The following is a 26,108-nucleotide window of genomic DNA, read 5'->3' on the forward strand; positions in this document are numbered from 1 at the left end:
ATGGCCACAATTATTCCATCCACTGAGAGAGAGAGAGAGAGAGAGAGAGAGAAGGCCGGCAAATGGAAAAGGGAGTTGGGAACAATTGCTTCTCATTTTCTCTCTGTGTTTGGGGTTTACATTTTGTTGCTGATTCATCTTTAGGGATGTCAGGAAGCCCTGTGTGGTGGGGATCTTGGCTCAGATGGTGTAGTTTTACAGGCCTTACCATTGCCTCCTGCTCCTCACTTCCCTTTGCTCCTCCCCCCCCTTTGCTCCTCCCCCTCAAGGGAGGAGGAAACCTTCTTTGTGCTCAGCTTCCCTTCAGTGGAGCCACCATCACTCTCCTCTCTCTGGCACCCACTGAACCACATTCTGCAGCCCTGGCTGTGGCCACATGCCCTGAGACCTGCTTTGGCTCTCCTGCCTATGAGTCTTCTCTCTCCATCTAGATTGGGAACTGGTGGAAGGCAGGAGCCCAGTAATCTGGCCCCTCTTCACCCTCTGCAACCTCTCTTGACAGGCATGAGCACACAGTAGGTGCTCAGAATGGAATTTCTAGATACCTATGGCTAATCTGACTTGGAGGAGGGGGTGATGCTGTATTCATTCGTCTAGGTCCTAAGGATGGGGAGCTGCAGGGGCCTAGGCAGACTCTCTTCCAGAAGAAGTTCAAAGCCAGGGATGAGAACAATCCATCTAGAATCCACACAGCAGTTTAGCCTCCCTGGGCTGCAGGGCTTGGCTTGGAGACATCACCACACGGTCATTCTTGCATTCACGGAATGCTTCCAGTCTCCCCCTGGAAGCAGCAGAGAAAGGACAGGACTGGGAAGAACCCACTGTCTAGTTAGAGACACCAAAGTTGTACCAAGTAAAAAGCCCCAGAACACCAAATGGCAACAGATGGTTAAATGTCTTCCAGGCCTGAGGAGTTCCACATGCAAGAAAATAGAAAACAATCCAAATTGTGTGGGAGAATCTGTGATGGGAGGGTGGGGGGTGGGCAGCAGCCTTGTTGGGGGAGAGCGGGGCTTGTGAAGGCAAGAGGCAGAAGGTGGTAGATGGCCAGAGAGCTGGGTGATGGCCTGGCCTAAGGCCCAGGAGGGCAAGAAGCAGCTGGTTCTCCAAGGCTATGTTGAGAACCACCTAAAAAGAGAGCTGTGGTCTGCTCAAGTCTCTCCAGAGACCAGACCACTAAGTGTCTCTGTGGAGTGGCTGCTCAGCCCAGACCTGCAGAGGTCAGTGGGGGGAGGCTGGAGACCAGGAGAGTCACTTGCCCTCTGCAGAGAGCTCATGGATTTAGGCAAAGAGGTTGACTCAGACAAGAGCCACCACACTAGGGCGTGAGGCCACCAAGGCGTAGAGTGAAAGGTGCTGGTGATGTGTGCCCTGGGAACCTGGAGAAGCTGCAGCTTCTGTAGGCATTGGCACCCCCGGAAGGCTCTCTGGTGGAGAGAACTCTGGCCCTATAGGAAGGTGGAGGTGTCAGCTTAGGAAGAGAGGAGAGAGGTTGAGGCAGTGGATGGAATTGCCAGGTCTGGTGAGTGTAGTGGGTTCTCACATGATAGAAGGTAGATGCTTCTAGAGGGGGCTCATATGTGGAAGTAGGTGGGGTGGGCAAGATGCGGCTTTGAAGGCAGCCTCAGAAGTCTGTTTCTGGTCTTCTCCACAAGCTTAGGACTTCTCTGTGAATAATTTGGGAAGGTTCAGTGATACAAGAAGCACTAATTGAGGTGGAAAGGAAGAGGAAAAGGGTCCCTACCTTCTCTCAGTTAACTTTAGCAGCCTCCGGCCAGTGAGAGAAGACAATCGAAGGATCCCCTTGTCCTGTCCTGAGCCAACAGTAGACCTGGCCAGGCGAGCAAATGCATGGAGGGAGGAAGAGAACTGAGTTAGGATGCTATGTGTTTTAGGAAACCCAGGAGCTCCCCAGAAGGGACTGGGCTGCCTCTTATAGCTCAGACAAGTGCCAGGGCTGGCAAGAGAGGGGCCTTCGGGCTTCCTTCCTTGCTGGTTGAGCCCCAGGGACATATGGCTATGGTCTTGTGGGGACTCCTGGGCTCTGGGCAATGGTGGGGGGTTGCTTTGGGGAGTCTCTAGGCCTTTGGGTGGTCAGCATGGATATTCCTTGTTCCTGGCATGGGAACATGCTCCTGTTCACTGCTTCTTTGACAACTGGGGCTTTTCCTCACTTTTGCAGAGGACAGGTAGGAAATGGAAAGGCAGCCCAAGAAGTGGGGTAAAGGGATCTGGAGTCCTGCAGCCCAGGCACCCTGCATGGGGTGGGGGGGGCCGGGAAGTGCAGGAGGAACCTGAGTTACGGCTTTCCTGGCCTCAGCTTTCTCCTCCAGAAAATGGAGACCAATGTCCTTTCTTCTACCCTCCTTTCCTTCCTCACATCACATCCAAGAAGGTGAGACAGTGCCATGTCTGTGAGGCTGACTCACAGTTCTCATGTAAAAAAATAAGAGGAGAGCAGGGACTGAGGGTCAAAATGGGCCACAGAAAGGTGTAGATGAAATTAACTTGTTTCATGGAAGGGTTAGGAATTTACTCCTTATCTTCCCCAAATAATTCACATGTTTTCAAAGGGAGCCCTGGCCAGGCAGCACTGAGTCGGACAGAAGCAGGTGCCTTTACCGCGGCACTTAGGTAAAGCTGGCAGAACCAGACTCCTTGGCTTCAAAGTCTCCCACTTACTAGCTCTATGACCTTGGGTAGGTTATTTAACCTCTCCGTGGCTCAGTTTCCTCATTTGTAAAATAGGAAGAGGAATAGAACCTATTAAAATTGTTGTGGGGATTAAATGAGTAAATGCACGTAAAGGGCTTAGATCACGTCCGGCCAGCGGGTAGTATGGGAGCCCCGCTAACAGAGAGGCCCCAGTCTGAGGGCTGGCGGAGGCCCCTCCCCCAGCATACGCGGGAGGCGGGGTGGCCCCTCTGGTGGTGGCGGCATTGGACCCGAATTGGGTGTCCTCACTTGCTGCAAGGCTGTTTCTCAAGGTGCTCCTGGTGGGGGGAGGCAGGAAGCCTTCCCGGAGGGCCAGGGGGTCAGGCCTGCATCACGGCCTCTTCTTGGGGCCTGCCCTAGGTACTGGCTGCCGGCACTACGCAGCCTCTTCTTACCTGAGAGGTGTTGCCGCAGCAAGTCGTTTTAATTGTGATGTTTTACTAATTAGTTTTTAATTATGTTAATTTATTGTACATGAGCCCTGAGGTTTTCAGACACTGGGCTCACTTTAGAAACTGGAATAGTAAGTTGTATTTATTACACGCACAATGCTGTGGATAAATGTCACTTTCTCATGGCCACGATTTCTCTGATAATGTTGCTGAAAACACGGCTTCTACACAGGCTTTTTAATGTTAATTCTCCCAGTGCAGCCAGGCCCCCCAAGTCCAGCCCGCAGTCCTTGAGCCAGAGCCCTGGTTAAGACATTCAGCATCCGGGGACGGTGCAGGTGGTATGAGGGAGTGACATGGCTTGGTGGTATAGGGAGACCCCCAACTGGGTAGGGGCTCAGGAAGGTGAGCCTGCAGGACAGTTACACCAGGCCAGATCTTCCAAGGGTTGTTATGTGGGGGCCTCAGGCTCACCTGCCTGGGTGCCCCCCCCCGCCCCAGCTCCCTCACCCAGCAGCTGGGTACAGACAAGGGCTTGGCAAGGAGGCCTCAGCTACATCATCTGGGGAGAGGGAAGAAGAGGCTGGTGATGAGGATGGAGAGGGCACGTGGGCAGTCAAGTTGGGCCCTGAAGGTCATGGAAGGAATGTAGGCTGTTGTTTCAGGGATGGTCTGTAGCCTTGGGAGGAGAGGTTTACAGCAGGGCTGGCTCACAAGAAAGACTCAGGGTGGGGACTCACTGACCACAGGCTGACCGGTTGCTGATGACAGGGAAGAATGTGATCAGTGGTGTAAGACTGGGACAAAAAAGGCACCTGGGTATTTATGAAGGATGGCTGAGAAGGGAGAAATCACCCCCAACACACATGTGCTGAACTGGAAGGGCACTATTTTGGGCCCATTTTCCAAAGATCATTTCTATATCCAAAGGATGAAGGTTTGTTACCACTAGTCACATTTCAAGGAGATGCCACAGGTTTCCAAGAACCACTCCCTCCCCCAAATAATTTCCAGATGGCAACCTTCTTTTAATAAGCTTAAAGTCTTCCAAAGTGTTATAATATATACATACATATATATATATATATATATATATATATATATATATATATATGTATATATTATATACACATATATAAATTCTGGTCTATTACTGAACAGACACACTAATATAAATTTTGCTCAAAGGGTAAAATTTAAAGAAATACAGTCTATAAATACCACTGGGCATTTAATCCTTTAAAATATGCATATAAGACTCAAGTTTCTATACTATATATACACATATGCAAAGGTGCCTGCATTGTGTATAGAAAGAGTTTGGGCTTCAGAACCCTACTGGTCAGTTTTTCTTTTAAATTAATTAATTTATTTGAGAGAGACAGAGGCAGCTCAAGTGGTGAAGGTGCAGAGAGAGAGAGACAGAGAGACAGAGAGACAGAGGGAAAATCCCAAGCAGGCTCCACACTGTCCGGACTCGGGGCTCAGACTCATGAAACCGTTGAGATCATGACCTGAGCCGAAACCAAGAGTTGGATGCTTAACCAACGGAGCCACCCAGGTACCCCTAGGACCAGATATATCTTTAGCTTACCAGCAATATAAGTCATGTTCTCTGAGTCTCCGTTTCCACATCGGAAACATGGGCATAATAACACTGCGTACAGCTATCATGAAGAGATAATGAACGATTCAAAGAGGTAACTTAGTGCCTGCCACATAGCAGGTGCCCAATCAATATTAGCTGTTACTTTTATTGTATTTATTCAAAAGTAAACTAAGTCTCTCCTTTCCAGGTATAAATATAAGCTGGCCAAAAATAGCATTTAAAAAATGTGTAAGAGGACACGGACGTTTTCTAAGGGAGAGGGCAGTTTCGGTTTCCCCTCAGTGGTCCTTGCACTGTGTGGAGGAGAGGAGAGGAACCTGTCTCTGGTTGTGGGTACCATGTTGTAGGAAACGGTTTGGGGGAGGGGCCCCATGAGTTTCTCTCAACGTGGCTGCTCAGTGACGCTCACCTGCATTCAGCTTTAGGAAGGGCCCCCACACTGTAGCACAGACCTGGTACTTCCCCCACACTGTCGGAGAGCCTGTACCCGGACACATGGGAGGCTCCCACACAGGCCCGCGTGACTGCCCCCCCTCCCGCTGCCCCTTCCTGGGAAGGGGAAGGGTGGGCAAGCTCTGTGACTCACTCCCTGGCTCTGTGCCCTCTCGCTGAGTCACAATGTAATTGATCCCTCCCTGCGCCAGGTTTCTACTCTCATGTGACCCAAAGCAGGGTCATTTCCAGACCAGGGTTGGGGAGGCCTGGCTGGGGAGAGGCAATCCCGGGAAGGAGGGGCAGACCATCAGAACCGAGGATGGCACTGAGCCTTGTGCGTGACTTTCCTGGATATCTGCTGAGGTGTTGTGTTTGTAAGAGGGGTTGGTCTACTGCCTACCAACATATACATATTCTCTCATTGGCCTCCATTGGTGTTTCCATCAGGGTAGGGCTGTCTGTATAAAATAATGCCAATAGGAAATAATGAAGGTCTCTGGGCACCTCCTTGAAGATGCCCATGGTGTTTGTGCTTCTGGGACGAGGCTGGTCATCTTTATTTCTAAAATGAGTTGTGGGCTTGGGGAAGCTGAGGAGTGGGAGGTAGAAGGGTGGGGATGTGTGATCCACACATCATATGAGGGCAGTGTCACCCCTTGGGCCACAACCTTATGCCACCCTTGGCTCAGAAAGAAAAGGACGACCTCTCATCCTGATGCAATGGGAAATTCTGGCTGGCAGGGATAAAATCACAAGTACTGGCCTGGTGGTAGAAGGCAGATTTAGGGTCACCTCTGCAAGGTCTTCTCCGATAAACAGATCTGGGGTGTGGTTTATAGGCCCCTATCCAGCAATTGTCACATGGGCCTTGTTATTGACAGCATCACTGTCCCACCTTGGACAGGTCATGTAATCCCACTTGGTATCCTCAGTTATACACTTGGCATAAAATTCTCTTTTTATCCCAGAGAGGCATCTAATGAATGTATAAAGCCCTAAGAAATAGCCAATGATATTGTTATAAACTTGCCCCCTCCCCATTTCCCTGTTGCCTGCCCTTGTCCTGACCTATGAGCTGGCAGCCACACGGTGGGATCTGTGCCCCCTTTGGGTCTTAGTGACAGTTCCCAGTCCCAGTTCAGAGATGATTCCTGCTCAACCTCTGAGAGCAGAGTCAGGGCTTGATGGGGTTTCATGTCAGGAGTCACTTCTGGGGCCATCGAGCAACAGAGGGGGCTTAATCCAGGCTCTGATGGGATTCAGGCAAAACTTGTGTGCCCTTGGGTCACCTGGTTCCCCTCTCTGGACCTCATTCTCTGATTTATGAGATGGGGATGGTAATCCTTGCTTTGTACCTCCTGGGGAGTGGGGAGGGCCAGAGGCAAGGGTGGGATGGCTTCTCAGAATGCAGGGTATTTATATTGTAGATCTGCTCCTTTCCCCACCCACCCTGTCCCTGCCTCTGCACAGTCCCAGACTCACAGCAGCCTTGAGAACAGAAAGAACAGCCTAGTTCTCACATCCATCCTCCTCCTCCTGATTATTTCTCCCAATCACACTTAATAGCCGCCTGGCTTTTGGCTGCAGCCCGGTATATAATAACCTGCAATTATTGTCCACTTAAGCTGTCCCCAGGGCCTTGTCTGTTGCGCTGCCCAGGCCCGCACCGCCAGCCTGCTGATTTCCCTGTCAGAGTCGTGGCCAATGGGAAGAAAGCCCCTGAAGGGCTGGACTGACAACCTGTTCCGCAGGACTGTCCCCCTCCGCAGCTGCATCTTCTTCAGAGATGGGGCCTCAGAGGCAGCCTGCTCCAGCCACAGCCTCATCCAGCCTGGGTGCCCCACTTCTCTGGGCCATCCACGGCCATCCTCTTCCTCTGCCTCTATCCATGCATTGTCTCATTTCAGCCTCTGTGCCTTTGTCTACCCACACCTGATGCTCCTGACTGCTTACTATAGCCCAGCCCCTTTACAGGCTTAGTTCATTCTCTCTGCATCCTTATAAGGGAGGCATTGGCATTTTACATACCAGGCTACTGAAGACCAAAGAGGTTGGGTGTCTTTCCTAGGACCACACAGCCAGGAAGTGACAGAGCAAAAATTCAAAATCAGGTTGGTTGACTCCGCTGTTCGCTTGTTTAATCCTGATGCTGTGCTGTCAGCTGTCTTCATCACAAGTCCTACCCCGCCTTAGTGGTGCTGCTCAGTGTTCCCTCCTTTGGAAAGCCGGCTCCATCACTGCAGTAGCACTGGTCTCCACTACTCTGAATGCTTGTGACCCTTGAGTTGGAACCAGGTGCCCTGGATCCCGTGAAGGCAGATCATGAGTCCCCCTGCTTGCCCCTCCTCTGCCGTGTTGATTCACAAAGCATCTCTGTGCACAGACTGGATACAGCTGCGCTTCGGTCAGTGTTCGAGTCTCCCCTTCCCCGAACTTTGCTTCATATTCTCTTAAGCCTCTCTCCCAGAGCCTGATCCTTCTGCTCCTGACAAGTTCCTCCCCTACCTGTATGGTAGACATTTGCATTATGTCTATGGCTCTACCTGGCCATGATAGTGGTGATGCTGATGCTGATGCTGATGACATAAGTTGATCCTAGGCCGTGAAAGGACATGTAGGTCCTGTGCCACCGTTGGGAGAGGGCAGAGTCTGAGGGTGTTGGTATTATCACACCATTCAGAATCTATTAATTAAGTGACCAGAGGGACAAAAGAAAGTGTCCAGACCCTAAGCGAGGGCCTTTATCCTGAGTGCTGGCTATCTTGGCATGTGTCTCTGTGTGTCTGTCAGTGAGCGCATATGTGTGTGCGTGTGTGTGTGCAGGATCTAGAGTGCGGTGGTGACAATGGGCTGTGTGGCCCGTTGGGGCCTAAGGTGAGTAGAGTCAGGACTCACCCGACTGTAGGCTAGAGGGACCTAGGGCCTGAGAGCTGAAAGGCTTTGAAGGCTGCTGTGTGCAGAGGGTCTTCCTGGCTGCTGTCGTACCAGCGGTTGCACCGAGCTCTGGGCTGTCAGTGGCGGAGGACCAGGAGGCCTGTGGCCTAGTCCACCTACCTACCTAGGCCCCAGGCTGAATGTTCCTTTCCAGCTTTGCCCCAGGGACACTTCCTTTCCCCTTCCAGGCTCACTCACCCTTTGCCTGAATGTTCCTCACACCTGCTTGCATTTTTCAGTTCTTTGTCTTGGAAACAGATTCTCAGCAAGAAGACTGTTGGGATATAGGTTTTGGGGAGCCCAAGGCCCTCTCTGGTCCCTCAAATCTTACAGGCTAAGTCTGAGGCTGGCCTGAAGGTGAACTGCCATGAGGATCATCTGGTGCCTCAGGAATGAGCCAGGCTTCCCTCTTGGATGCCACCATAGAGTCATCGGTTCAGAGGGAGGCAGTGGGCCTTCTGCCTTGGCTTCTGGCCAGCCACCCTGGTGTGGACCCTGTCATCTCCCAGCCCTGCCCCGACTCTCAGGCTGCAAATGCCCCTGTCATCTGGCCACCAGCCCAGGGGTGAGATCTCTCCTGAAGGGCTAGGAAGGGATCCTCAGGCAGGGGCAGCACAGGTGAGCACAGGGGCCAGAACCAGCCATGCCACCTGCCACCTGCAGTAGCATTTGGAGACTCTACATTGATGGGGCAAACGTGCCATGGTCTTTATTTTCTCTAACTGCCATTTTATTCTCCTGCCCCAGGGCCCCATCTCTTCTGTGTCAAGGGGACAGAAAGCCTTCAAAAGTGCTTGTAAAGGGCCACTCGCTCTCTTTTCAGGGTAATCCTGTCTTATGTGGGCAAACCATCCATCTTTGGAGGATCTTCTCCCCATCTCCTCTCCAACCTAAATGGCAGCTAAGGTGAGGGGAGCTTACATACCCTGTGGTGGGAAGGGGGCCTTGGGTTGTCCTTGTGCTGTCACTGGGGACCTCAATGGGATCCCTAGGGTCTGGTAGCCATGGTCTCCATCCTGGGCACCCCAGAGTGGGAGTTGGCAGGCTCCTTTGCGCATGAGGCTCCAGCCATCATCAGGATCACTGGGAGCCTGAGTCTCAGCTCCTCCTACACCCACCTGCCTCATTCTCTTCCTGGGTTTCTTAATTTTTTTTTTTAATGTTTATTTATTTTTGAGAGAGAGAGAGACAGAACATGAGTTGGGGAGGGGCAGAGAGAGAGGGAGACACAGAATCTGAAGCAGGCTCCGGGCTCTGAGCTGTCAGCACTGAGCCCAATGCTCAGAGCCTGACGCGGGGCTCGAACTCACGAGCCATGAGATCATGACCCAAGCTGAAGTCTGATGCTTAACTGATTGAGCCATCCAGGCACTCCTCTTACTCCATTTCTTGCCCTAGATGGCAACCGGAAAGCTTCTGGAGTTCTCCCACACGTTAGGGAAAGAATTGATGAAATTCACATTAACTCATTTTTCTGCCTAAGCCCACTCTCCTTTTATCCCTCTGGGTGGTAGCCCCAGGTTGCTCAGATCCACCGAAGCAGGAGATGGGCCCGGTCCCCAGCTTTCAGCTTCCTTTGAAAATGTGCCTTTTTCGCCCCCCTCCCCTTTCCCTGCTTCAAGTCCAACTCTGGGCAGATACCTGCCCGCCTACCCTTCCTTGTCTTTATTTCTGGCTCTTCTCTCTAAACTGGGAAGGCTTCCGTGGTCTGTCTATCCCCACCCCCCACCTTCATCACATACAAGGTCGAGGGACACTGGAGGATGATCCTACAGCCTCGTCAGCCACTTTGTGAGCCCAGCCCAGGCACAGCACACCGCTGTGTATTGAAAGGGCAGCAAGACAACCAGCGCCATCAAGAACCTACAGTGAGGTCAGGTTCGGCAGAACTGGCTTAGAACATTTATAATACAAAAAAACCTGGGGTGCCTAGGTGGCTTTGTCAGTTAAGCGTTCGACTTGGGCTCTGGTCATGATTTCACAGTTCATGGGTTGGAGCACCACATTGGGCTCTGTGTTGACAGCTTGGAGCCTGGGGCCTGTTTTGGATTCTGTGTCTCCCTCTCTTTCTGCCCCTCCCCTGCTCGCACTCTGTCTCTCTCTCTCTCTCTCTAAAATAAATACACATTAAAAAAAATACCCCAAATATTTCCCTCCGGGGTTGCTTTTAAAACTACTTTTGGTCATTTGAAGAGTAAATCTTTAGCTACTTAGAAAGCTTGACAATCTAAAATGATTCATTTGTCCAATGCTTAGGTTAGTTGAGATTTAGTATTCACTAGTATGTAGAAGAGGTGTGGCTGCAAGCCGGTTCGGCAACTTTTGTGTGTAATGTCCCAACGTGCTGTAGCCACTCTCCTCACTTATAGGCACAGCATAGCGCCCACCTGCCTGTGTGTGCACACAAGTGTGTGTCAGAGTGTGCGTGCACGTGTTTGTCAGGGACACACGTGTGAGCGTGTCTTCCTCATTGGGGTTTGTTATATTCGCTTTGTGCTGATAATGCTTTTGGCCTCTGGGGGTGCTATATATATACAGATGCAAAATTTGTGAAACACAGGATTTTCAACCTGAAAGGAACCTTAAGCATCTCCTAATCCACTTTTCTCATTTTACACAATTAATTTCCGAGGAGGCAAAGTGACTCGCTCCAGGGTCAGATATAGAAACCAGGTTTCTATCTGTCTCTCACAGGCACACACACACTCCTTCTGCAGTAAGAGATGGCTATTTCCTCCTTGTTCTTTGACTCCTCCCCCCACCTTTGACCAACAGTCTGTCTTTCCTCCTCCCCTCCCTGCTCCAGTGCTCCTGGGCTGGAAGCTGAGGCTGGCACAGGAAGTGGAGAGGCTGGCTCCCAGAAAGGCTGCCTCAGCAGCTGGCCAGCCCAGGGCCCACCACGTACTTGGGGAGGTGGAGGCTCAGAGTGTTACCTGCTTCCCTATCAGCCAGGATCCTAGGGGAGCAATGCCTCAGTCCTCAGGGAAAGCCCAGAGGAAGGAGGGTGGGTTGGCACTGCTGTTATGCAATCTGTTTTCAGCCTGGTCCTCTTTCCCTGGCTCCCTTCCGGGGTGGAGATGAGGGGGGCTGACATTATCATGGGGATGGAACTGGTTACTTCCTGGCCTTTCTTCCCTCTTGAGTCCTTTACTGTAGCCTGAGCCGTGTGGCCTCCAGTTCAGATACCCCATTTGGGAGAACAGTCACACTCTTAGTCTCCAAGAGGCACAGGAACGAGCTCCTTTCTAATCCTCACATCCTAATGCCACTGTCCGGCTCCCAATCCTAAGCAGGCTCCGTGGAAATGACTGTTTTGATATGTCTCATTCTCCAGAGGGGCACAGATCTCCAATTTGGAACAAAGCCTAGGGGCCACTCCCTCACTCCCTATTTACACCCACTGCAGGCATCCCTGACAGCTCTCCAGTGTGACAGGCTAGTTCGTTTCCAAAGGCCTGCCCTTGCTCCCGGCTCTCAGGATGCCGCTTCCCCTCCTTCTGTTCTTGCCAGAGGTCTTGAAATAGGTGGTTCCCCTGGCTTTCTCTGCTTCTTTGTTTCCCATTTGTTCCATAATGAGTTTAGATCTGCCGTTGCCTCTCCCACTTTACTAAAATTACTCTTAGGAAAGTCATTGGTAGCTCCCTTGGCCAGAACCAAGGTAGCTATCTCTTTAGTCTTCATCTTATGCTATTAACCACTTGTTTACAGTATCTTCTTTCTCTTTCAAGAAACACCTTGTGTCTCTTTGATTACCTTCTACTTCCAGCTGGTCTCCTCGACAGCCCAGTCCTTAAATGTTGGGGTTACCCTGGTTGTGTCCTTTAATTCGCCTTCTTTGTATGCTGTGCAGTCTCCTAGGGACACCACATTTAGGATGGCAATCCCCTGTCATGCACTGATGTTCCCATGAACATGTCCAGTCCCCTTTGTCTTATGGAGCCTCAGCCTCTTATTTACAACTGCTAGAGGTTTCTGTCAGGAGACTCTCATACTCAGGGATTTTCCCTTCTCATGAGGAAAAAGATCTCTCCCACCCGAAGTCCCTATTTTGGTCAGTGCTCCATCACTTAGTCATCTCAGCCAGGATGTGACGCGTTCCTGACCATATCCTCTCTCTCATCCTGCAGAAGCCTTTGGTCACCAAGTCCTGGCAGCTCTTCTGCATCTTTTGCCTCCTTCCTACTAGATCCTCATTTTGTCCTACTTACACCACTGCCACAGTCTTCCAACTGGTCTCTGTGCATTGGCCTTGCCTGCTCTGACCCACATGTACTTCACTCTGCACCCAGGATGAGCTTTCTATAACATAGACATGGTCACACCAGTTCCCTTAACAGTCTTCGATGGCTCCCCACTGCCTCCAGGATAAAGCCCAATCTCGTTGGCTTGGTATTCCAGGAGCCTCATAACTCACCCTGGCCCCTCCCTTCTAGGCCTGTCTTCTCTCACTTCTCTCTTCCTCCTGTCCTGGGTCTCCAGCCCCAGCTGGTACCAGTCTCATCCTCACTCATCATGCTCCTATCATGTTCTCCAGATGCCCAAGGTCTCTCTCAGTGTCACAATGGTCCCTGTCCTGGAAGAATCGGCCCCTTTCTTTTTCTAGCTAACTGAGGCTCAGTTTTCCCATCTTTCCTCAAACACCACTGCTTTAAGGAGGCCTTATTGCCTGACCCCAGAGTCCACAATAGGTAACCCATCGTGCACTCCCACCATACTCTATATTTTGCAGCCATCTGCACTGTTGTCACTGATTAATTACTGGTTGATTCCTCCTCACTCCCCCAGTCCCAGTAGACTACATACTCCTTGAGGGTATGACTGTCCTTTCTTGTCCAGTTCTTCACCCCAAAGCCTGGCACCCTGTGCGTACAATAGTCTGACTGGGTGACTGGAGGGCTTCAGATATGTCCATCTGAGTAGGATCTTGGTCCTGTAAGTGGGCAATAGGGGCAGAAGGTTGTCCCCACTATGATGGTGATTAATGAAGTTTTGTGTTTTAGGAAGATTAGCTGGGAAGCTTCATGTAGGAAGGTGGTATCAGGGACCAGGGGGGCTGGCGACAGTGTAGCCATGAGGCTCAGGTCTAAAATGAGTGACTTTTCCTCTCCCATCCCATGTTTATGATGGAGAGTCCAAGAGATGGAGTCAATTCGTGCATAATTGAAAATGAACAAATCCCAGGAATGGGCTTATAATAAGCTCAGCACATAACTGTGAAATGACCTTACCTTATCGTGGGAAGGTTTTCTCTCACTCTCTGCTCTCTCTAAACATGTTCCTATTTCATTCCCTGGCCCCCATCTCTTCCTCTTCCAAGGGTGGAATCTAGAAGAGAATGCTCTCTGTTTAGAATAACATTCCTACCTGATTGGCTGCTGACTTGTTAATATTATTGTTATTCTCTGCAATGCATATGCAATTTTCAGATATCACATCTGGAGGCTTCTACCCCAGAGAAGAATAAAATTGCAGCTGAAAGTGTCCAAAAAGTGGTTGGATTTCTGAGTTTCAGACCAGCTAAATTGACAGCTTTTTCCGGCTCTAATTTCTGTGATAGGAGCAAGGAGCAACCTTCACAGCTCTCTCCCCTGGCCCATGCTCTCCAGCCCAGTGACAAGTTAGGAGGCTGCTTTGCTACTCTTTGTGATACTGGGTTCTGCCCCATCTTTCTAAAGCAATCTTATAAATCATTGATGAGAATATTTCTATTTTTGTCTTAAATATCCTAGCCAAGAAAGCCTATGAATACTTTCCAAATCAAGTGCTGGCATTGCACGATGCTTCCTCATTGATGGCAGCCCCATTTCATTGTTTTTTCACTTCTTGGCTCTTCCATCCATGTCAGCAATGCCAAGTCTCAGCTTGTGGGTGGGGCCTGACCCTGGTGCAGTACCCTCTGTGGCCTCCCTTTCTTGGGCAGAAGCTCCTTTTTTTTCTTCTTCTCCATGGCTGCCCGCCCCCCAAACCTCCATCTTAAACCTTTAAACCTTGAAATGCTATAAATTGTGACTGGTATTTATTCTCAGCAAGGTTTCCTCCTGATGTGCATCCTGCTTCTGGAAACACCACCCCTCCATCCTGATCATCATTCGTTCCATGCCTAGGAATTCAACTCACTTGAATATCAACCTACATTTGAAGGCTTGGAGTTCCAATATAAAAAAGACACTCTCCTGTAGTGCCTTCCAAACTCTGCGAGTTTATAAGAACCGTGTCCCCCTCATTCACCACTATATTACCTGACACATGGTAAGCACTCAACAAATATTTGTTGAATAATAAATAGGGGAATTAATGAATAAATGAGAGACCTAAAGGATTAGATTCCTTTACACACTGGAGCTCCTCCGTCCCCTAAAACCATCTGGACCTGACACTCTAAGATGGCTAATACAGGGTTTACTGAGGTTCATTGTAAGTCTCTACTGAGAAAGTAATATGGTTCAAATGCATCTTTCATGATTACCCTCAATTTGTTCAGATTTTTCTTTTATTTTGATTTTTCCTTAGCCTTCATATTAAAATTTTACATTACCTGGCTCTTGCTTGGGCATTGCTTAGTTTGGTTCCTTCATCTGAGTAAGGCTTGTATTCCTTACCAGAACAGAAACACTTGGAGGGAGAAACTATGTCCATTTACTTCATAGCGCAACTACAGGACTTGATACAGTGGGTGTTTAATAAATGGTTTCCAACTGGGTGATGGAATGAATGGGTCCCAAGGCTGACATCCACTTTTATTTTTAGCATTAGAGGTTAGAAGTTAAGCCCAAGAGGGAATGCATGTATATTTTCAGTCCATGGTATCATGACTTGCATAGCATCTCTGTCTGATAGCATGAAGTGTTATGGATTCACATAGTTTGTTTAGTTGTGTGGGTACATAATAAGAGAAATGTCTGGTAAATCAAAATTATCCAGGCCACTGTGTGATTTCCATTATCTTTGAAATATGTAGATCCTTTAGAGAAGTCATTCCTTGGTATTTTGATGATGGTTTCAATAACATACAATATTTGTGTGACTTCCATGCCAATGGGAAATGATGATCCAGAAACTCTGGAACTGTCCATCAGTCCAATACAGCTTGGATTGAGGCTCACCATGGTCAACAACGGAGCTTCCTGCCATCAGTGCTATACTCTCTGCCCCAAGGAGCTTACAGGGCTGGGGAGGCAGGTACATGCCTGTGGCTCAAGACCAAATGTTGTAAATATTTGAGTACATAGAGAAGGATGGGGTTACTTTTCATCAGAATGATGAACATTCATGCTGAAGTCAGCATTTACACCAAGTTTTGAAGGAGAAATCTATTCTTCCATGCCAGGACTATGCCTAATTTCTAGTAGGTGCTCCGCAAATGTGTGTTGGCAGCCTGAGAGAAGACTGTGGTGTTCCAGGAGGAGGGAAAGAGTGAGAAACAGTAGAACAAGGAGAGCAAGGCTCATTTGGGATGCAGTGAGTCATGTTCTGGGCCTGAAGCTGAAGCCTGGGGTATCTGAGCCAGTAACTGGGATGGCTCTGGTTGGAGGCTGAGTACAGAAGTCCTTGAGTTGAGCTGAGAATTTTACACTTCAGTCAGAAGGCAATAGGAGTCCCCAGATGCATCAGAGCAGGTCTGAGCTGGGCTTCATTGAGCTTAGGCTGCATTCATGAGAGGGCTGTGTTGGGGTAGAAAAGACTGGGAGCAGGGGAATCCTTATGAGGCAATTTCAGATGATTGGGTGTGAGTAAGCAGGGTCGTGAGCAATAGTGGCTGTGGCAAAGGGGCTTTGTGAGGAAAAAATCTGCAGATTCTGCCTTCATGGGCAACTCATCCATGCAGCCTCTCCTCCTCTCCTTTCCTCTCCCTCTCCTGTTACCCTTTCTCCTGTCCCATAGCACCACCTCCTTCAGGAGTCTGACACCTGCACCTCTCACCCCACAGAGAGGCTCTCGCTTGAGGGGAGAGTTGACTTTAGGCATGTACATGTGGATGTTCATTTATTAAGACCCCAATTGATTTATAATTAGTTATTTAATGCCTTCCTATGGTCCAAAAGGATTTGAGGAAGATAGTGTGAATGTATATAAACAAGTTTACCAACCAAATGGGACCTGCAGATCCAGCATGATTTCTTGTTTGACAGCACAGTTGAGAGTAAGAGCATTGGGGTAGGTAGACAAGCGGGTTTGAATCCTGACTCTTCCAGTGGCCAGCTGCATGACTGTCAGCAAGTTACTTGTCTGCTCTGAGTCTCAGGGTCCCTACCTGCAGGGTCAGGACGAGCATAACCTACCTTCCAGTTTTGTTGTATGGATTAAGTGAACAGTTTTGTTGTATGGATTAAGTGAGATCAGATGTGTAAGATGATTAGTGTGGGCACCAGGCCACAGAAAGCCTCAGACAGACAGTCAATATGAGAAGATTCTACCTCACTGTAACTCTTATTACTCTTTTGGGCATCACTGGTCAGGTTGGGAGGGTCTTTCTATGTGGGTATTCTACATTTCCTAAGTCCTTACCAGTTTATCTTCTATCTGGCCACCTACCTCACTGATGAGATAAAGAACCACATATGTTCCCCCAAGGCATGACTTTCTGTCTGGTTCCTGATATTCCCCTGCATCAAATCCTGCCTTTTTTTTTTTTTTTTTTTTTTTTTTTGACAAACTGGCATAGGAGAAATACCAGAAAGTGACAAAGGTGCTAGCATTTCCCTTTAGGACTCATTATTAGGTGCACCCAGTAAAGACCTGGAATACAAAATAAGACTTCACCTCTGTCCTCAGAGACTTCGTGTGGGGGGAAGGGAGGCACAGACATCTACATAGAAAATCACAGAACAATGAAGCTGGTGATAAAGAAGGGTGGATGCAGTGCTGTGGGAATAGCTCAGGCTATGTTTGAGCTGAGTCAAGGTGCAGGAGTCCACATGGCAGACAAGGTAGGGAGGTGTTCTGGCCAGCAGGGAGGATTGGTGATCTGGGGAGTGTGCCATGTTGGGGAAACCCCAAGTAGCCTGGTAAAACCAGACTGTGGAGTTCCTCATCAAGTGGACAGGAGATAACAAGTATTGGTGAGGATGTGGAAAAAAGTGAGCCCTTGTACACTGTTGGTTGGGAATGTAGATTGGTGCAGCCATTATGGAAAACCAATATGGAAGTTCCTGAAAAAGTTAGAAATAGAACTACCACGTGATCTGGCAGATCCACTTCTAGTTCCACTTCTACTACCCAAAGGAAGTAAAAACAGTATTTCAAAGAGATATCTGCACTCCCATTTTTACTACAGCATTGTTCACAATAGCCAAGATACAGAAATAACCTAAGTGTCCATTAACAGATGAATGGATAAAGGTGTGGTGGGGCACCTGGGTGGCTCAGTTGGTTAAGCATCCAGCTTTTGATTTTGGCTCAGGTCATGATCCATGGTTTGTGAGATCGAGCCTCACATAGGGGTCTGCACTGATGGTGTGGAACCTGCTTGGGATTCTTTCTCCCTCTCTCTTCCCATCCCCTGTGCAAGTGAGTGCACGCTCTCTCAAAATAAATAAATAAACATTAAAAAAAGGTGTGGCATACAATATACAATGGAATATTATTCAGTCATGAGAAAGAAGGAAATCCTGCCATTTGTGACAATGTGTATAGACCTTGAAGACATTATACTAAGTGAGATAAGTCAGAGAGGCAAATACTATAGGATATTACTTACTTGTGGAGTCTAAAGAAGCCAGACTGGTGAAAAACAGAGAGGAAAATTGTGTTTGTTAAGGAGTAGGGAGTTGGAGAATAGGAGAGATGTTCAAGGGTGTAAATTTGCAGCTAGAAGATAGATAAGTCCTGGAGATCTAATGCACAGTATGTGAGTATAAACAGCAATATTGTATTATAATCAACAAGCTTGCTAAAAGACTAGATATTAATTATTCCTACCACAAAAAAGAAGTAATTTTGTGGTGTGAAAGAGGTGCTAGCTATCATTCAATGGCAATCATATTATGGTATGTAAATGTATCGAGTCAACAGGTTGTACACCCTAAATTTATACAATGTTATATGTCAAATATATTTCAATAAAAAATAGAAGAAACTATACTAATCCTTAAAAAAAAAAAAAGATTGTGGAGTTCCTAATGGGGCATTTGTGTATCAGTAAGGGTCTAATAGTGGAAAAATGGAAAAAAAGGCACTGGGGCAGGTAAACTGGGAAGCCTTTTAATGGGCTATCCAGGTGCTTCTCCAATCACTCCCAGAGCATCACCACTTTCTCCTACAATGAGTCTTTAATATCAAGCTATGTATTATATTTCCTGTTATGAAGCTGAAATGAAAAATGAACAACTTATTTTGCCAGATTTATATTCAATGTCTTAATTTTCTTTTATCCCTTTTATACTCTGGAGAAGGGTATTTAGTGTCAAACTGTTTCTGGCTTCATCAGCCCAGGGCATCACCTACAGCCGTATCTCCTATCCTTGGCAGAGGTTTAACAGATGGGTTATTAAACAGCTGTCCCGAGTGCACCTGGGCAGCCTGTCCTCAGGCTGAGAGTCTCTGAGGGTCCAGGTGCTCCTAATAAGTGCTCCCAGCAGTACTGCAGGGTGATGGTGGGAGGTGGCTCCAGCAAGGCCATCTGAGAAGTGCTTGAAGAGTATGAGTGTGGGAGGCAAGTGCTGGCATGGACACCCTGCTGGCTTCCAGAACTGCCCTGGTGACTGTGGGACAGACTGGCCCTGTCCTGAGACCATTTGCAAGTGCCTCGGGTCCAACACTAGGCCTTGGTACCATCTGGGTCTAGGGATAGTTCTTGGTTTGTTTGTTTGGTTCCCCATCTTGCATATGTTTGTTTCCACTTCTGCTAAATGCCAAAGGCTGGGAATCATGGATATTGTTTTCCCTGCCAAGTGAATAAAGAGTTCGGCTTCTTCCTCACAGTATCGAAGGGCCATGGATGTGAACTGCTGACCCTCTAGTATCATTTCTCTTTTTCCCAATTCAGACCCCGTTTCCTGGTCAGGCGTGTCCGATGTCTCATTTCCAACTGCACTCCTTTGAGCCTGTGGTTCTTGTGTCTGCCTGTGATGGCCCCCTTTACTTCACCATGTATTCCATCACAATCTGCTCATTTTTTGGTCCAAGGCCCAGGTTCAAACCTCCTGTGAAAGTCCTCTCGACTTTTTGTGCCCTCCCATCTTTTCAGAGATCTGAACTGGGTGCCCCAAGAGCACTTAAGGGGCTGAGAACTCAGATGGGAACCTCACAGTTAATTCATGTCTAGGAACACACTGGCTTCCCACACTCATCATCAGCTTCCCAATGGTGGGGACTTCGTATTTTTTGCCTTCTTGGAGACAGCCTTGCCTCATAGGACAGGCTGCAGGAGTGGTAGTCAGCTAGCATGGCTTAACAGTGGGCTGATCTTTTTTGTTCCGTGTTCTGTTGATGTTTTTGGCCCTTTAAAACAATCATTCTGATGCAGAGAATCAGATATGAAATCCCAGCCTTTGAGCTCAAGGAGTGCTGGGCAGGCAGTTGCTGCATTCTGACCTCCAGAACCCCACCGTCCCCTTCCTGGCAGCCTCTCTTGGCTGCCCTGACTCTGATATTGTATTTGGCAGAACTCGAGAGGCTTTTCTGTATGTGTGACCACAACCTCTATTCCAGAGCGCCTACTGTGCAGTCTGTCCCGTGCTAGGTTCCGGGTGCAGATGGGAGAATAGAAGACTTGGATCCTGCATTTGGATGCTTGGGATACAGCTTCCAGCCCCATAACAGTGCTGGGGGGATAAGAGGTTTGGACAGGCAGGGAGGCGGGGAATGCCATTCCAGATGTGGGAGAGGAGTCTGTTTCTTTTTGCCCCTAGCACAAATCCTTTATGATCTCTCTGGACCTCTGTTCTCTCCTCTGTCAAATGGGCATGACCAGCTGCTCACTGGTGCACAGGACTGCAGGCCAGTGACTTGAGGCAATGTGACACCACCTGCGCTCCTGGATAGGAGGGCCGCGGCTGAGTGGGGGTAGGCTCCCCACTCACCATTTGAGTGAGCAGTGCTGCCTCGTCAAATTTAAACTTCACTTATCACCGGCTTTACTATTCCCGTTTTCATCGATCGTTTGATGAGTGGGTTGTGCTCGTTTTTAAAAGCTTCTGAAAAAAATCCTGGGGTAGTTCTATGGTTAGGATATTGTTAAAGCGGAACGTACCTTTTCCTCATAGCGTAGCCCTTTCCCACAGCGCATGTGTGCGTGCGCGCACGTGTGTCAGTGCGTGCGTGCGCGTGCGCGCGCCTTGGGGAAAGTTACGTCGCAGGGGCTTCTCCGGGCCGAAGAGGCTGGTGGATGGTGGGGATGGTTGAGATACTGCAGTCAGGAGGTTGGTGGCTTTTGGTCCATCACTTTTAAAATCAGCTATGAATGAAGCTGAACTTAGAGGTGCCGCAGAGGACCTGGAAGTCTAAACCAGGGCAAGGTTTAACTTGGGTTTAATTTGGGAAGTACGCGTTTGTTCCTAAACGTCGCACTGTGCTGGGGTAGAGCTGCTTACCCCAGCTGCGGAGCGAAAGGCTGTCCTCAGCCCTGGAGGGCAGGATGAGGACCCCAAGAAAGAACTTGCGTTTTGAATCAGATCAAGGATATCTTTGGATAATGGGATTTGAGGAGCAGTCCTGTCCTTTCCTGTTTTACTGGATTTTTTTTTTATGTTTATTTTTAGAGAGTGTGTATGTGTGCGAGTGGGGGAAGGGCAGAGAGAGAGGGAGACAACAGAATCTAAGCAGGCTCCAGGCTGTGAGCTGTCAGCACAGCCAGACGCCGGGCTTGGGCTCGAACCCCGGAACTGTGAGATCATGAGCTGAAGTCTGACACTTAACCGACTCAGCCACCCAGGTGCCACTGTTTTACTGGGATTGTTAAGATCAGGGTATGAACTTTGAAAAATTGACTGTTTTTGCTTGCTTGCTTAATTAATTAATTAATTAATTAGCTAATTAGTGTTCTTGCTTGCAGACAGACTTATAATTTTAATTAGTTGCGAAGATTTAAAAAGAGACTTCAGAAGGTCTGGGCACATTGGGCCCTTGTTCCTAGGGCCGAGCAGACAGGACATCACCCTGTAGGTACACCTTACTGCCCACCTGCCTGGGTCTCTAGGCGATTGGGTTTGCAGGCCTGAGGGGAACAGCATCGGTGGGTCTCTCCTACGTTGACTGGTTATTGGTAGTGTACCTCAAAACTATTGTCTTAGTTTATCATAACCAGCTTTCTGAACCTGAAGCAGCTGCTTTTACTACCCCCCCCCCCCCCCCCTCCATTGCAAGCTTCTGCAGTTTCTCCACTGTGTTTCTAAGTATGGGGGTTATGGACTGAATTTTATGTCCCCCCCCCTCCCCCCAAATTCATATATTGAAATCCTGACTCCCAATGTGATAGTGTTAGGAGGCGGGGCCTTTGGGAAGGGAGTAGGTTCTGAAGGTGGAGCCCTCATGAAGGTGATTAAGAGAGATCCCTTGCCCTTTCTACCATGTCAGTGAGAAGATGACTACCTATGAGCCAGGAGGTAGGGCCGCACTGGACTCGGAATCTGCTGGCATTTTGATCTTGGACTTCCAGTCTCCAGAACTGTGGGAAATGAATGTTTGTTGTTTACGCACCCAGTTTATGGTATTTTTGTTATAGCAGCCCGAACACACCCACACACACTGGGTGTGATCCAGCAGCCAGTGGGCTTGAGCAGGGGAGAGGGCAGGGCTGTGCTTGGCTGGATCATGGAAGCAGTATGCAGGGGGTAAGCTTTAAAAAAAAAAAAAAAAAAAAAGGAAGTTCAGATGGTGGAGTTGGGGGCTGGATATACAGATTCAGTCCTGGGCCGGGAATCTATAGGGAGATATGGAGAGCTTACAAGAGTGTTCTATATTTGAAACCCTGTTTGGCTCTTCAGATATAAATTCTCTAGAAATTTTGCCTGTATAGGGAAAAATAATCCCCCCACCCGCTCTGGCATAAGAAACTTGGGAGAAATGAAAATATATGGAATCCTATTTTTAACATATTTTTTCAATAATATTGTCACTTAAAAATTTATGAGTGTAAACACTTATTAATTATAAATTGTTGATAATATATGCATAGAGATGTGAAAACATAGAAGAGAGTCATATGCTTTCAGTAGAAAATGAGGAGATCTTTACTTAAAAAGTTATATCTTTTCTAGAACATCACACATCCATTTTGGATACTCCGGGAGCCAGGTCAGGGGACCTCCTAAAGCCCTGCAGCTCTGAAACTCTATGAAAATTCATCTCCTTGTTTCCTATCTAGTAAGATGGTTAAACAGTTCTATAAAACTCTTGTCTGTTCATTGGTTATGCTGTCTCTAGCTGTGCTCTAACTAACATCGTACTAAGAATTGCATTTTTCTCTCTCCTGACTTAGATTTAAATCTTGCAATCACCGCTGGGAAGTGAGCTGTATCATCTTGAGAAATCAGACCACAGAGTCGGGCCTGCAGCTGGCAGGCTAGGTCATCTTTAATCGCTTAACCCTTCATATCAAAGGATGGGTTGTAGCAGCAGATTCTTCCTCAAGAATTTGCCGTGGCAGATTTTCTCAAGGAAAAGCTGGGAGTTAAAATGAAGCAGAGTATGTACAGCAAAAACCTTGCCTTGTAAGTTGACTTTTATACCTATTCACATGAGTAGTTTTATGTGTATGTCCATGTTACTCTCTCTTATGGGGATGTGTCCACATGTCTGGGACATGTGTGGCTGTGATATGTATATATGTGTATATTACTGTGAGAATATGCAAGATGCATGTGTGGCTGTGAGTGTGTGAACGTGTGTGGGTATGTTATGTGTCTAAGGAAAATTCTTTCCTGTCTTATGGATTAAGATCCAGGCTGTTTAAGGCTGATTGACAACATGGTCACGATAATTCCCTTTATACCCTTGGGTAGGGCCCTATTAAACTGACTCTGGACTTGGCCATGTGCTTTTGTTTTAGTCAATGGAATATTACCAAATGTGACACAAACAGAGATCTTAAAGGCACATGTACATTGAAGTTGTCTTCTCCTGCTGCTCTTGGAAGCCCTTAACCAACACAAGGTCAATGAACCGGGGCAAGCCTTCTAGAGACATGTGGCCCAGTGACACCTGCCACCCCAGATGATAGCCACCACCAACTGCCAGTCACACGAATGGAGCTGTCCTACGCCAAGTGGCCCCCATCCCAGTTGTGAGCTCTCTGCAGCCATAGGAGTGAGCACGGGGGAGGCTGGCAGGAGAACTGGCCTGCTGAGCCCAGCCCAGTCCAGATTGCCCACCCACATAATCACTAGTTAATACTAAATGGTTGTTGTTTCCCATCACTAAGTTTTGGAATGGTTTGTTACACAGAAAGACCTAACTACCTGATCTGGTTGGTAAGAGAGGGAAAAGCCTCTCCATTGGGGGAAGAGGTGTTTGGTGAGAACTTGTAGGCATGAATCACAAGACGACATGTAATCTGCTTAAACATTCTTTATACTCCTGTTCTTCTTTTATGAGTTTAAAAACATAAAAATTAGCTCTTATTGGAGGACCTACTATTAATTCTCACACAGAAATGCACATTAACAAGTCAAGTGTGGGCAGTGCTGGCGTTCTCCAGTGATACTTTACTGAGGCCTTGGGAAGAAAGCCAAGAAGAAACCAGCCCAGGGAGGATGCTGAGGATGCTGCACTGTGACTTGTTCCTCAGCAGCGAAAGGATTTCCCTCATCCCCGCTTCCAGCTCGTCTTCATGGGGTGGGCATCACTTCCGCACCTGTTACCCAGGAGCGCACCCCGGGCGTCTTGACTCCTTGAAGAACGGTGCCTATGAAATGTGGCTCTGAGAGAAACAAGATTCTCTTCGCTGCCTGAGGCCTGCCTTTCGGGAACCTGCCACCTCTTTGGATAATTGACTCTAGGGATGCTTGTCCCTCTCAAGGGAGACCACGTGCACTTCCAGGGACAAGACTTTTACCCTGCAGACCACAACAGGGTATCCGGATGTAATTATAATGATTGGCCTAATCGAGATGGCTCTACTCACGTGTAAAAGCAGAGGTTGTGTGAGAAAATTCTGTGTGTGTGTGTGTGTGTGTGTGTGCGCGCGTAAATGCAAGAATGTTGGCTCAGAAGTCAGGGCACATGACTTTTACAGTTCCAGCTCCAGTCCTATCTTTTTAAACAAATTTTTAAATAGTTTTTACTTATTTATTCATTTAAGTGATCAGTACACCCAACATGGAGCTTAAATTCACAATCCCAAGATCAAGAGTTGCACGCTCTTCTAACTGAGCCAGCCAGGCACCCCAGCTCCAGTCCTGCCTTACAAGAAATTTCTACTCGGTGTGACCTGAGGGAGCTTAGGGTAGAAACTAATCTGCTATTAATACCAGTCCTTTGGGTCTGAAGGACATTTTTTTTTTTTTCTAAGAATCCTGTCTTAACACAGAGGAAAACTCACAAACTCCTTTGTTCTTGGTTAACTCCTAAGTGGAAGTTAGCAGACAAGGCAGGGGGTGGATGCTTTGGAGATACTAGGGAACTCTGATGCACATGTGGACACCAGGACTTATTACACTTCATACTTTAGGTTGTATCCAGGCCTGGACCTGCCCAGCTTTCTTGCGAATAAATGCATGTCACATACTGCTCAAAAGCATGTGCTACATCAGTTAGGTCAGAGGCTCAATATGACTGATCTTTCTTCTTCTTTTCGTTTTCATGTGGTAGATTTAAGGATATTATGTGTAGGAGAGAAAAAAATGATTGGATTAAGTATATTATTATTAACATGAAAGATATATTAGTATATAATGTACATATAACATATAATATAGTATATTAACATATAATAATTAAGTATATTATTATTAACATGAAAATAACTCGCCTTATTAAGTACTGGCAATTGCCAAGCCCTATATGAAGCCCCTTATCCAATATAATTTATCCAATAATCCAGTAGTAGAATTACTACTCCAGTTTTCCAGATGAGGAAGCCGAGATCCTTAACTGAAAGGTTGAACTGTCTCATCTATGGTTGCTGCTAAGTGTTGGAAGTAAACCTGAATATAGCAGGCCTGTCTGGTGTTAAAGCACTGCCTTTATTTTTACTTAAATTTATTTTGAACTATTTCAATCACACAGAAAACTTTAGAGAACAACACAATAGACACTCATGTTCCTATCACCCAATGTTGTTAGATCTTAATATTCTGTCATACTAGCTTTATATTTCAGGGTATTTTTTAAAGGTAGGAAATTTGTCTTTTTAAAATTTGTATGTAGAAATTCTTTGTAGAGTCTGGATGTTAATTATATGAATTGCAATTTATTTATGATAACAAGCAGAAAGTTTACATTTATTTAAATGTAATCAACTGTTTACGGTTGAGCTTTTTAGTCTTGTTAGGATTTTTTCGTGGATAGTGATTGGTGGGTCCTATTTTTGAAATGTTTTTCTTTGTTATCACCAAGATAGCCTCCTTTTTCAGTTTTTTAGAGCGTTTCTTCCCACACCTATCTGGAATTTAATGTTTGTGAATACAGTGAAGTGGAGATCTACTTTCATCCTTCCAAGATGGAGCAGGACTTACCCCAGGACACTTCATTCACCGTCGTTCTCCTCTGTGCCGTATGAAAAGTGGCTTCTCTGCTCTGTGTTCTGTCTCATTGTTCTGTGGTCTGGGGCTGTGCCAGCACCAAACTATTGCTTTGTTAGAAAACTCAATATGGGCAGGGCACATCTCTTCATGTCATTCTTCTGCTTGTCCTTAGGTAATTTGGACTTCTTACTCATGCATGTTAGGATCAGCTTGTGTAGCTCCATAAAAAGCCCTGTCAGAATTTGGATTGTAATTGCATTGAATTAATATATTAATTTGGGAGTGGAATTGAGCCTTTATACAATTGAGCCTTCCCAGGCATGCACACAATATAGCTTTCCATTTGTGGAAGTTTCTTTCATGATTCCCAGTAACATTTTAGAAAATTTCTCTATAAAGTTT

The 26,108-nt window shown here is 47.4% G+C and overlaps 1 long non-coding RNA gene across 1 annotated transcript in view; it reads left to right on the forward strand.

The window, feature by feature from the left end:
* The window catches only part of LOC123587862, a 28,482-nt gene extending 3,630 nt beyond the window's left edge, over positions 1–24,852 (forward strand). Inside the window, exons 3-4 of the long non-coding RNA XR_006707569.1 lie at positions 22,502–22,733; positions 23,673–24,852. This is a non-coding gene — a long non-coding RNA (uncharacterized LOC123587862). The remainder of the gene's footprint in view (positions 1–22,501; positions 22,734–23,672) is intronic.
* Positions 24,853–26,108: the final 1,256 nt, after the last annotated feature.

This window comes from Leopardus geoffroyi, chromosome D3 (assembly GCF_018350155.1).
Source record: "Leopardus geoffroyi isolate Oge1 chromosome D3, O.geoffroyi_Oge1_pat1.0, whole genome shotgun sequence".
Lineage (NCBI taxonomy): Eukaryota > Metazoa > Chordata > Mammalia > Carnivora > Felidae > Leopardus > Leopardus geoffroyi.